Here is a 12,335-nt window from a genome sequence, read left to right on the forward strand (position 1 = left end):
CTATATTCCCTTGGGACTAAAGGAGAAATAGAGGGATCCTAGGGTAATGGGGAATGTGGACTCAGGCCCAACTGCACACTAGCATCACTGCAGAACAAAGCAACACGTGACTGCATGATGCCCCTATGCAGATGGAACACTAAGCCGCCTCACAAAAGGTTTGTGTGTCCTAAGAGGGGTATAGATAACTGTGTACACATATTGGCCATGTGGACCAAGTTGACGGATGACTTAGGAGTTATCTGTGTGGATAACTCAGTGACCAGACAGCTTAGTTCCTGACCTGCCAATCTCCAGGTACTGTGCAAGTCTCCCAGGATCTTGATGTGACCTCAGGTAGCAACACCAAAAATCTCTGAGTTTTAGGCTGGCAGGATGGAAGCTTACAATAGAAAGCAAGTTGACTTGTAGACAATAAGATATAGGACATGACCACAGCGAGACACTACTTCACACTCACTAGGATGGTTGTAATAAAACAAACAGATAATAATGTGTTGGTGAGAATGTGGAGCAATTGGAACCCTCATATATTGCTTGTGGGAATGTAAATGGTGCAGCTGCTTGGAAAACAGTTTGGCAGTTCCCTGAAAAGTTAAACATAGTTACCATATGGCCCAGAAATTCCACTTTACCCAAGAGAAATGAAAACATATGTACATAAATGTTCAAAAACTTGTACACAAATGTTCATAGCACATTACCCATAATAGCCAAATAGTGGAAACAATCCAAATGTCCATATACTGATGAATGGATAAATGAATGTGATATATCCATACAATGGAATATTATTTAGCCATAAAAAGGAATGAACTACTGATTCATGCTACAACATATGAACATTATGCTAAATGAAGGAAGCCAGACACAAAAGTTCATATATTGTATAATCTATTTATATGAAGTGCCTAAAATAGGCAAATCCACAGAGATAGAAAGTGGACTAATGCAGGCCAGGATCTGAGGAGGAGAAATAAGGAGTGACCAGCAATGAGCATGGGATTTTTTTTGGGGGGGGGGTGATAAAAATTTTCTGGAATTTAAATAGTGGTGTTGATTGCACGACTTAGGGAATATACTAAAACCCACCAAATTGTATACTGTAAAAGGGTGAATTTTGTGATATGTGAAATGCATCTCAATAAAAAAAGAAAGGTATTTGCTCTCTTGAATTATATACTCAAATTCACAACTGCTACAATATAAAGCACTTTTATATAGACCTGATTATAATAGGAGTTCAATAAATGGGAGCTATTATGAGAAACCAACTCAAGGCAGGATGGGATTACAAAAGTGTCAACAACGCAATTTCCCACTAGGCACAGGCCAGTTGCCATCTTGAAGCAAATTAAAATTATCTTGGTCTCTCCTCCCCAAAGCTGAAGAAATATATTTCACCTGATATAGGCTCCTGATCCAGGGAAGTACATTGCTCCCCACCCCCTGCTGATTGGTTCTTGTAGAGCCAGCCCAAATAGCAGGGATAAAGGAAATTTAATCTAACATCCCAACTTTACATATTATCATGACAGAATCCCTTTCTGTGCTTATACCCAAAGACTGTCCTAGAAAGGAAAATTTTTCTACTTCAAAGTTTTCTGGTATTATCATATGGGCAAGAGAGTGGGAAGCTTGAGGCAGAACTGTGTGATTTTAAGGATTTAGATGTTTTAAAGGGACTAAGAGAGCAACAGTAGACAAATGAAAGCAATAAACTAGGAGTCAGACTAGCGGGGCTGACATAGGCAGCTCATGCAGGGATTAGAAAGGAAAGAGATGTCCTTGAAAATGTCCCTTCAAGTTCAAAAACAAGTTTCAGTTCTCCTAAACAGAGTGAAAAATTTAAAATAAAAAGACTGTAGCACAACTCTGAGATGAGGTATGGATCCTTTTCTTATGACTGTTAAATGTGCAGTCCCCTTATGACGGGAATAAGGCTATTACCCTGGAGGGGGTTCCATTATGACGCGTACTGGCTCATATTTTATTTTAGAGCAAAAGCTCTTAAGATTGTGACTTATTTCTGAAGGAATAAAATAAAAAGGACTTTGTGAAGAATAGAAGTAGTCAACATTATTACGGGGCATTGACATAGCAATTTGCTTGCAAATGATTTTAAAAACTACTGCTAATAATATACCTTATTGTATATAGGACTCTCAACAATGCCACCTTGGGTAATCAAATTAATACAAGGCAATGAAAAGGGAAAAGGAACAGGAGAACCTGTAGCATTACCAGCAATGACTACAATTAATACAAGTATATAAAATAACCCAATGGGACCATTGGACAGCCCCGGGCGATGAAACAGTCATTTAGTCACTTAGTGTGGTTGTGCAGTAGAGTAATGTAATGGGGAATGATAGCATTTACTAATGAAAAAAACTGACACAGACTGAAAATTCAACAATGGAGGTTTATCTGTGTGCGTGACTTGGGAGTAATGTTGTTTCCTTTACCTCTGATCAAATCACAGTACACTTACCCACACGAACCCCATGTCCAGAATGACTAGCCAATGGAAAACCAAAATCACTGCTGTCGGAGACACTGTAAATCTTCACCTGAATAAGGATGTCAAAGTTATTGCTATCAAAAAGCACAATAAGGGGTCAGACTGGTGGTGTAGTGGTTAAGCTCATATGTTCTACTTCGGTGGCCCAGGGTTCATGGGTTCGGATCCTGGGTGCAGACCTACATACCACTCATCAAGCCATGCTGTGGCAGGCATCCCACATATAAAAAATAGAGGAAGACTGGCACAGATGTTAGCTCAGGGTGAATCTTTCTGACAAAAAAAGAAAAAAAGCACAATGATAATAGAGAAAAAGGCCTACAATAAGTTGAAAAACATCATGACACAAACATACACACAAACGCATCACTTACATTTAAATGCTGCGCATGGGTAAAGGGTGAAGCAATCAGGTCCCATTATGTAGTCCCAATCAGCGAATGCTAATTCCTACCAATGAACTAGAAGCCAGATTTTATATATGTAAGGAATTGAGTGAATCAGGCCCTTACCTCTACTTACACACTTTGAGAAATGATGAACTTAAGGAAATATTGCAGAAGAAAACTTCACACTGAGCCCAATTAGCCACCTAATCCAATCCCTCCAGTGCTCCCATCACTGCTCATATCAGTAATGGACGATAGCCTTCCCTGGTGGGTCTCCTTGATTCACACAGCATCCTCAATCGAGTTGCTAATGGAGAAAACCCTCTGAGCTGGTAATTCTATCACAAACTGTCTGCATCTTACCCTTAACCTGATCCTATGCCTCTCCTAGTTGTCTTTTAAAGAATACATAGACCCACGTTCAGCTCATTCAACAAGAAGGAGGGAATCAGATTAGGCAGTAACATAAATTTTTGGCTCCTTGTAGCACCCGTGCTTGCAGCAATTGAAAGAGTAGGAGCTAAAGGACTTATTTGGGAACAAGAGTCTTATTTTAAGAATGCTCTAGACCACATCAAGGAATTCCACTGGGAAAACATAAGGAGGGGCCATCCCAATCCTGCCTGTGACAGAGTCTCAGAAAAGCCATGAGTCTGATCTTCTATGATCTTAAAACCAGCCTGGCCTACCCATGCATCACGCCCCTGCCAGCTCACAAAGGCAAGCTTCAAACATGAGCCAATGTGCAAGCTGTCGCTCAGGACTATCTCCCGCAACCCCGCATTTCCTGCTCAATTCCAGTTGCTTTTGCTGTGATAAAGTCTTCCCAGCTCTAAATCATTGGCTCCGCAATTCCAGTTGTGATCCTTCCTTTATGTCCTTCAGATTGGGCATTTACCTTAGGGGGTGGTCTTCCAGACTACATAAGAGCTGCACCTCCAACTCCCAGTCGCCATCACAGCCATGAATGCACTGAATTGCTTTCCTCTTGGCCTTGCCTGGCTGTTCTGTTGGTGTTCATCTCAGCCATCACTGATTCCCTCATGAGGCCAGGGAAGACTGAGGCACTAAAAAAGTATAAGGAAAAAAATTCCAAAGAGAAAGTGAATAGCAGTAAAATTAGGAGAACAAATAGCAGTCATGAGTTATTAGATTTGATGACTGAGCACCCACCAGGTGACCAAAGTGTGAAGGAGTGAGTAGGCGGAAGTAGACATAGTAAGTATGCATGATGCTTTCAAGAAGCAAAGATACAGGGAGATTAGTGTCTTGAGATGGCAGCTGGATTAAAAAAGGAGGTTTTGAAGATTTCAAAGACTTAAGTATTATTCAGAAGATTTATCCTTTGAAATGAGAAGGGCCATAATTCTTAGACACACAGAGAGAAGAGAAAATGGAAAATAATACAAAGAATTTTTATAAGATAGAAGGGAAGTTGAGTGAATTTACATTCATTCATCTTGATATTTTTAAAGCGAAAAATAAGTCGTCTTCTGGGCATAAGGGAATCAGTAGCAAAGTCAGTACCTGAATGCAGTTGCCAGTCAAATAAGATGAATAAATAGGCTGCCAAACAGCTCCAGGGATCCAGTTACAACTAGAAAGCACAAATATGCAGTAAAGATTTTCCTCACCAACACTCAGAAGACAGATCAGACATAAAGAAACCAGACAGTGCACTGAAGACTGGTCCAGTGAGGACTGAGGAATCTGAAGGTTCTGGTAAATGTCTTTGTGAACAGTTATAGGCTATGAGTCCACACAAAATGAGCTGAGAGGAGGGATGGAGTCTGAGAACAAGCAAGAAGTTCATGTTGGAGCAAATTCTAGGCTCAGAATGACGAGTAAGTAAAAGAGGAAGAGAGAAAAGAATGAGAACTGTCATCAGAAATAAATGGAGATAAAATGATTGGAGTTATGTAGGTGAAAAGGCCAAGGTGAGAAAGAGGCCTCGGTGGGGAAAGAAAAGTCTTTGAAGCTGATGCCAGTAGGGCAAAGGGGAAAGAGGAAGACCAAAAGGCTGATACTGAGGAAGACAGGAAACTATCCCATGAACCCATCACCTAGCTTCACAACAGTTATCGACATTTTGTCAATTTAATAGGGATCTTCAATCCTTACCCTCAATATGAAAGGAATCCTTTGGCAGGGCTGCTAGGGAAAATATTGAAAAGAGGAACAAATTCAATTGCCCTAAAGTCAACTAGATCGTCAAGAACATATTGTTGATAGAGTCCTGTGAGTTAACACTGACGTTCTTCTAGTTGATACAGCTAAGGAATTATGAGTATGAGTATGGGAACGTGGTGATAGGTCACAGTGATCCAGAAAACACAGGCTATTATTTTACGTCTTTCTCTCCTTCAGTGTTTCAGGAAATAGGTAAATGCTATCTGGATGACTAATTCAATTTATTTAATAGTATGTTTGTTTTCGTATATGGCAAGTTAACTACAGTATGTCATATCAGATAGAAAAGATATGCAAACCAGATTTTATTTTAAGTTCAATATTACTGTCATTTAGAGAGTATGATTGGCAATTCTGAAGCACGAGAAAAACATTCACTAAGGATTTTAAAAATTATTTCTAAATTCATCTGTTATTTATTCCATCTGTTCTCTGGGCTATATATGTATATTTTTAACATAATTGTAGTTTTGTCAATTCTTTCATAGTTTTCTCAAGGAAATAGTGAGTTCAATCAATATACATTCTATTGGTAACAATTGGTCTTTTTTTTTTTTTTAAAGATTTTATTTTTTTTCCTTTTTCTCCCCAAAGCGCCCCGGTACATAGTTGTATATTCTTCATTGTGGGTCCTTCTAGTTGTGGCATGTGGGATGCTGCCTCAGCGTGGTTTGATGAGCAGTGCCATGTCCGTGCCCAGGATTCGAACCAACGAAACACTGGGCCGCCTGCAGCGGAGCGCACGAACTTAACTCAGCCACGGGGCCAGCCCCACAATTGGTCTGCTGTAAAAAACAGTTTTGACTATTATTCACTGAAGAAAGAATCCTTTTCTTGCATCCTTTAAGATTTAGATGAAGGAATCATTATTAAGGAGTTTGACCTATATAATACATTAAAGTTGATACATTTTTGCATCATGTTTGAAATACATTTTGCATTCTGAGTATCTTTGGAGAATATAACGAATTTCCCTCCCCAATTTAAGGAAAAATTAATTCTTAATTAACTTTTAATTATACTTGCTAATGCTTCTGCTTCCATCCATGACAAAGAAACTGACATCAGACTTACCTCTCTCCATAAACAACTAGGAAACTGAACAAATATAGGGAGCAATTACTTGCAGATGGTGAACAAGAGGTAGCCTCAGACTGTGATCCTTGAAAGAAGGGAAACAAAATGAGGTCAGCTTTGTAATATTCTTAGCTTTAAAGTCATTTTTCAAACTATGGTGTAATAAGAAGGAACCCAAGCAAACATGGTGGTCTCACTGAGTTGAAGAAACAGAGAAGGGTTGTGAAGGCTGATGCAGTGGGATTTTTGGGGCCAAAGAAAAAGCTACACATAGAATGGTCTCCAGATACCTGCATAGGTGTCCTCTTGTGTCTTTGGTTGCATATCAAGATGTACATGTATTAGGTGAGACTTCCAATGGGTAACCAAAGGTTAGGTAAAGAACAACTGCCAGGAAGCAGTAAGTTTAAAAATTCTGAGATCCTAGATCTGAGAGAGCTTTGAATTATGGCGAGTTAGAGTGAGAGACCTGGTTGACCACCCAGGACATTCATTGAGATCCCAAATGTGTCACTCCTTAGAAGTAGGACTAAAGTAGCCCTAGAGTGAAAGCTCTTCTAGATACACTCTAAAAGCTTCAAAACAATCCTCCAAAGAATCAGGATGACCTAAAAGTAGCTTACTTGCCTATCAAACTCTTTAAAGGAAGACAAAAATAAACTGTACATTAAACAACATAACATTGCCCACCATTCAATCAAAAATTGAGAGACAGGTAAAGAAACAGGAAAGTATGGTTGTCCATATTCTGGTAAGATGGTAGTCCCTAAATGGTTCTTGAAAGGATTCATTTCTACATCATTAGGAGAACAAGGTTATCAAGAACAGCATAGCCAAGGAAAACAATCACTAGGTAATTTGTCTCTATGCCTTTAGCACATAATCAGATCCATTTTTTAAAATGAGAAAGTGGTGTCTGAGAAGGAAGATGATGCAGATGGATTCTCACGTACAAACAGGGAGGAGTTGTTCAAACTAGAGGAGAAATTTTGCTAAAAATACTACAATAGGTCAGAAAAAAGACCATGATGTCTCTACAGTGTACATCTGTTTAACATATTACATTTTTTATCTTGACATATTTATTGTTTCTTTTTTGTTTTCCTTTCTTCTGCTTCTTCCCAAAGCCCCCCAGTACATAGCTGTAGGTCCTTCTTGTTGTGCTATGTGGGACGCCACCTAAGCATGCCCTGATGAGAGGTGCCATGTCTGTGTCCAGGATCCGAACTGGTGAAACCCCGGGCTGCTGACGTGAAGCATGTGAACTTAATCATTCGGCCACGGGGACAGCCCCTATTGTTTCTTATTTAATTTATTATGGTGCCCAGAACTGGATTCTCTTTTCCTATGATGGCAAGTAGTTTGAAAATGGCCCTGTATTCTCTCCCCCCAAAAAAAAAAAAATTAAGAGGGAAGAAAGTAAACATAGATTTAAAATTTAGAAAAAAATTTAGAGCAACAAAGGTATAATTAGGATAGGAAAATAAATAAATTATATGCCACCACGATCTCACAAAGGGGGAACTGGATTGTCTTAGGAAAGTAATGCAACTAGCTGTTCCTTGCTCACTGGTAGCCTGAAAATTTCCTGAAGGATCTGTCTAGATCTGACTTTGAGCAACTTGGTTACTGCTGGTTGCATGGTTACTAAGTTATTAAGATTACTAAAGTTACATTGTCTTCCCTTCCAAAATAAATTCACAGAAAAGCTTTATAAAATATACTTTAAAATTATAACCATATCACTGAGCTACAAAGAAAAGGAAGAAAGAAAAGAAGAAAGGAAAGAAGATATAGAGAGAGAAAGAGAAGAAGGGAAGAAAGGATAGAAGGAGGGAGGGAGAGAATAAGAAGAACATTTTTGGCAATAAATTTGAAAACTCAAATGAAATAAATAATTTTCGAGAAGAATATACATTACCAAAACTGATACCTGAAGAGGTTAAAAATTTGTGTTATAGCAGTTAAAGAAATTCAATTAGAAATTTTAAAAATCTACCCACAGATTAAGCACCAGATCCAGAGAGATTTAAATGTTTGCCTTCCAAAATTTTCAAAGAACACATCTTTACCTCAGGTAAGGGTGAGAAGAAGGGGGGAGAAAATAAAAATTCTGTCAAAAAGAGTAAAAAGAAAACTAGGTTAATTATTTAAAAAGTGCTAAAAAAAGACAAAGAAAAATATTAACTATTCAAATTAGAGAAGACATTTTATCCTCAAAGGTGCTACTAAAAGATTACAGCTAATTATTAACAGAAATAATGAAAACCAGAAAACAAAGGGATTACATACTGCCAACCTAGAATTCTATAGCTAGAAAAAAATGTCAAAAAACAAAGGCAAAATAAACACATTTTTATTAGAAATTTAAAAAATTCATTATCAGTAGACCTGCAATAAAAAAATACTAAAAGCATTTGTCCAACACTTATAGTCACAGAAATGAAGAAAAGTAAAAGAGAGAGCAATGAGAAAAGTAAAAAGGTAGGTAAATATAAACAGCTCTTAACTGGGAAAAAATAAAAACGTGTTTTGTGGGAATTAAAGTACATTTAGATTTAAAATGCATGACAAAAATGACACAAGAGGCACAAAAGGGTGAATTAGTTAAAGTGTTCTAAGGTTCTAGAATTTTAAGGAAGTGGTAAAATAATACTAGCTTCTGTCAAAATGAATATGCTTGCTTTAATCTCTAGGAATTGAAAAAGAGCAAATAAACTACATAGAGGGAAAAAAGAAACAATAAAAATACATTTGCTTAATCTAATAACCAGAGATAAAAAAAAGAAGCAATATAAAGAAGGAGATCAAATAAAATGATAATTTAAACCCAAATATATATGTAATTACATAAGTATACAAGGGTTAAAGGAAAAAGACTAAGAGTATCATCTAAGATTTAAAAATACAGTATTAACTCTAAGCTGCTCCAAGAGATAAGTTTGAAATATAAAGACAGAGAAAGGTTGAAAGCAATAGGACGGCAAAAGATATACCAGGCAAACCTAAACATAGAGTCAGACAAAAAAATTTAAAACAAGAACATTACCAGACATTAAAGCGGCATTTTGTAATCACAAATGAGCCACAGATATAATAGTTCTAAGTCTGTATTCATTCAACAACATAATTTCAAAATACCTCTTGATAGCTTGACTATCTATCAAAGGTTAATGTTTAGGGGAAAACTCTACCAAAATAAAGATGAAATAGACAGTTCTATAATCTTAATAGCTGATAGAGCAAGCAGTAAAAAAGTTAATAAGGATCCTGAAGACTTGAGCAACACAATTAATAAAACTGATCTAATCAGTATATGTAGATCATTGCACCCAAGTGAACAATACAAAATCTTTGAAGTGCAGATGGAATATTTACAAAAATAGATTATATGATACCCCATAAAACAAATCTCAACAAATTGTGAAGGATTTAAGTAATTTCAGGGTATTTTTTATGACCATAATGGTCAAGACAAAAATAAATCAAAAAAGCTTGAAATAAATCACATGAAGATAACTAGAAAATCCCCCACTGCTTGAAAACTAAGCAGCACACTTGTAAATATCCATAAATCAAGAACAAAACTGTTGGCTTGCAAACTGGCCCCCCAACACAGAAGGCAGGAGAGACCTAAGAAAGAGGCAGACGACTCTAGATTGGTAGGTGGCAAGGGAACTTACTTAGGAGGCTTGCCTTGGGGGGCCGCAAGACAACTGGATCCTGGCACATGCTCGCCAGAATCCTCAAGTTTATGTAGAGGTTTTAACAGTGTTCAGTCTTGTATACCATCCAGATGGTCTCAACAATACCTTACTCTCTCAAGGCTGCATCCTTGAAAATGGCCCTTACTATGGGAACAGTGGGTAGAATGTACATTTCAAGGACAGGGGAGGAGATGAGGAGCCTCGAATTGCTTGGGTTCAGTTCATGGATCAACTGGTGGTCATGTCCTCTTGAAGATCTCCTCCAACAAAGCATAAAAGATATAAGAGCAGATTTTAAACTAAATGATAGTGAAGATACGACATCAAAATTTAAAGCTTGTAAGATGCAACTAAAATAGTCCTCAAAGGAAAATTTATAGTCTTCAAAAGACGTGGTAGAAAAGAAAAGGCTAAAAAAATCAACAATCTGATCTTTCAATTCAGGAAGCTAAATAAAATAAAGCAAATCAACCTCAAAGAAAATAGAAGGAATAGTAAAGATAAGTTCAAAAGTCAATGAATTTTAAAATTTGGATGAAATGAACAATTTCCTTGAAAAAGAGAGCTGATTGAAACTGGGGAAAAAAGAGACATTCTAAATAGGTTGATGTCCATTAAAACAATTGCATTCATTATTGAAGCTTTCTCACGCAAAGAATCCCCGTCTGGATGGATTCACTGGTGAATTATTTCAAATATTAAAGAACAAACACTCATACAAATACTTTCAGAGAAGAGAAATAGAAAATGCTTTCAAATTCGTTTCCTGGGGTCAGCCTAACCTTGAGATCAACATTTGACAAGAACATTACAAGAATGGAAAATTACAGACCATATTCTCTAATGAGCCTAGATGCAAAAATCCCAAACAAAATGTTAGAAAATCCCACCCAAAAACACATAAAAAGAGTAAACCATCACAACTAAATGGAATTTCAGGTAAACAAAGGTGGTTTAACATTTAATACATTAAAAAATGTATCAGTATAATTTACCATATTAATAGCAGAAAGTAGAGACCTTATATAATTATCTGTCAATAGGGGCAAAAAAAGCATTTGACAGAAATTCAATAGTCATTTATTTTCTTTAAAAATTATAAGCAAATTAGCAAGAAAAGAGAACTTCCTTAATCTGATACGTTTTCTTTAACAGTCTAATATTCTACATCATGAACACTTTCTCCCTGAAGTGGGCAATAAGCCAGGATACCCACTGACACTATTTTTATGCAAGATTGGTTGAAGGTTCCAAACAAGGCAGTGAGGCAAGAAGATGAAATCAAAGGTTTAAAGATTAGAAATGGAAATGCAAAACTGCCATTATTCACAGAAAATATGATTGTGCATATAGAAAATTCAATTAATTAATTACAAAAATACACCAACAATTAGAATCTTTCAGCGAATTTATATAGGTTTGAAGAATATCCTCCAGGAATATTTTCATTTCTGCACAGTCTGGGCTTTCTGAGCAAGGAAGCAAGTCTGCATAGCAAAGGCCTTGGAAGCAAGAGATAATGTATGGTTCTGGAGAGATTTAGAAATTTATCTCTCTGGAGCCATTTGCTTACATTCCTGAACAAACCTAATCTCACTCTCCTGAGGGGAGAAGGGGCAGGTTCGTAACAGCCTTTTATAAGATTAGGAGCTTCTAACACTCAGTGCTACTCAGCTGTGACGCAGAACTGTGTGGGCAGCATTCCCCTGTGCCCAGCCTGCGTCACACCCATGCAGGAACTCAGGTAATGGGGATAAGGGAACTGACATCAATGTTGTGCCGTTACTAATAAATCACCCACATCCAGTTTGACTTGTTTTCTTACTGACGAAGTTTGTGAAAATGTGGCAAGCAAATCTTAGGAAATGCTTGACCATTTGACTTAATACATAATAGCAAACACGTGAAAAAGAAATTTTACAAATCATAGTATTTATAGTGGCACAAAAATATATCAAATGCCTAGGATTATCTCTAACAAAAATGTAAAAGACCTCCACACTGAAATATATGAATAATGCTAAGAAATTAAAGCTCTAAATAAATGGAGAGATTTATCATGTTCATGTTTCATAAGCTTTAGCACTGTGAATTTGTCAATAATCTCAAAATTAATCTATAGATTCAATGCATTTCCAAAGAAAAGCCCAAAAAGTTATGCAAATTAATAGGCTTCTAAAATTCTATATTTCATATACATTCTCAAATGTATATGAAACACAAAGAACCTAAAATATGAAGGCAGTTTTGAAGAAGACGAAAACGAAGGGATTTATATTCAAAGATAACAAAAACAATTATGAGAATCTATAAATAGACCAATGGACTAGAATATAGTCAATAAGTAGCCCACACACATTCAGTCACATGAGTTCTGAAGATGACACTGAAGTGCAAGAAGAAAGAATGATCTTTCAAAAAATTGTACTGGGTCAGTTAATCTATATT

The 12,335-nt window shown here is 36.9% G+C and overlaps 1 long non-coding RNA gene across 1 annotated transcript in view; it reads right to left on the reverse strand.

The window, feature by feature from the left end:
- Positions 1-3,980, reverse strand: part of LOC139046200 (uncharacterized) — a 67,167-nt gene extending 63,187 nt beyond the window's left edge. The window contains exon 1 of the long non-coding RNA XR_011505914.1: positions 3,812-3,980. This is a non-coding gene — a long non-coding RNA (uncharacterized lncRNA). The remainder of the gene's footprint in view (positions 1-3,811) is intronic.
- Positions 3,981-12,335: the final 8,355 nt, after the last annotated feature.

This window comes from Equus asinus, chromosome 9 (assembly GCF_041296235.1).
Source record: "Equus asinus isolate D_3611 breed Donkey chromosome 9, EquAss-T2T_v2, whole genome shotgun sequence".
In the NCBI taxonomy this organism is placed as follows: Eukaryota; Metazoa; Chordata; class Mammalia; order Perissodactyla; family Equidae; genus Equus; species Equus asinus.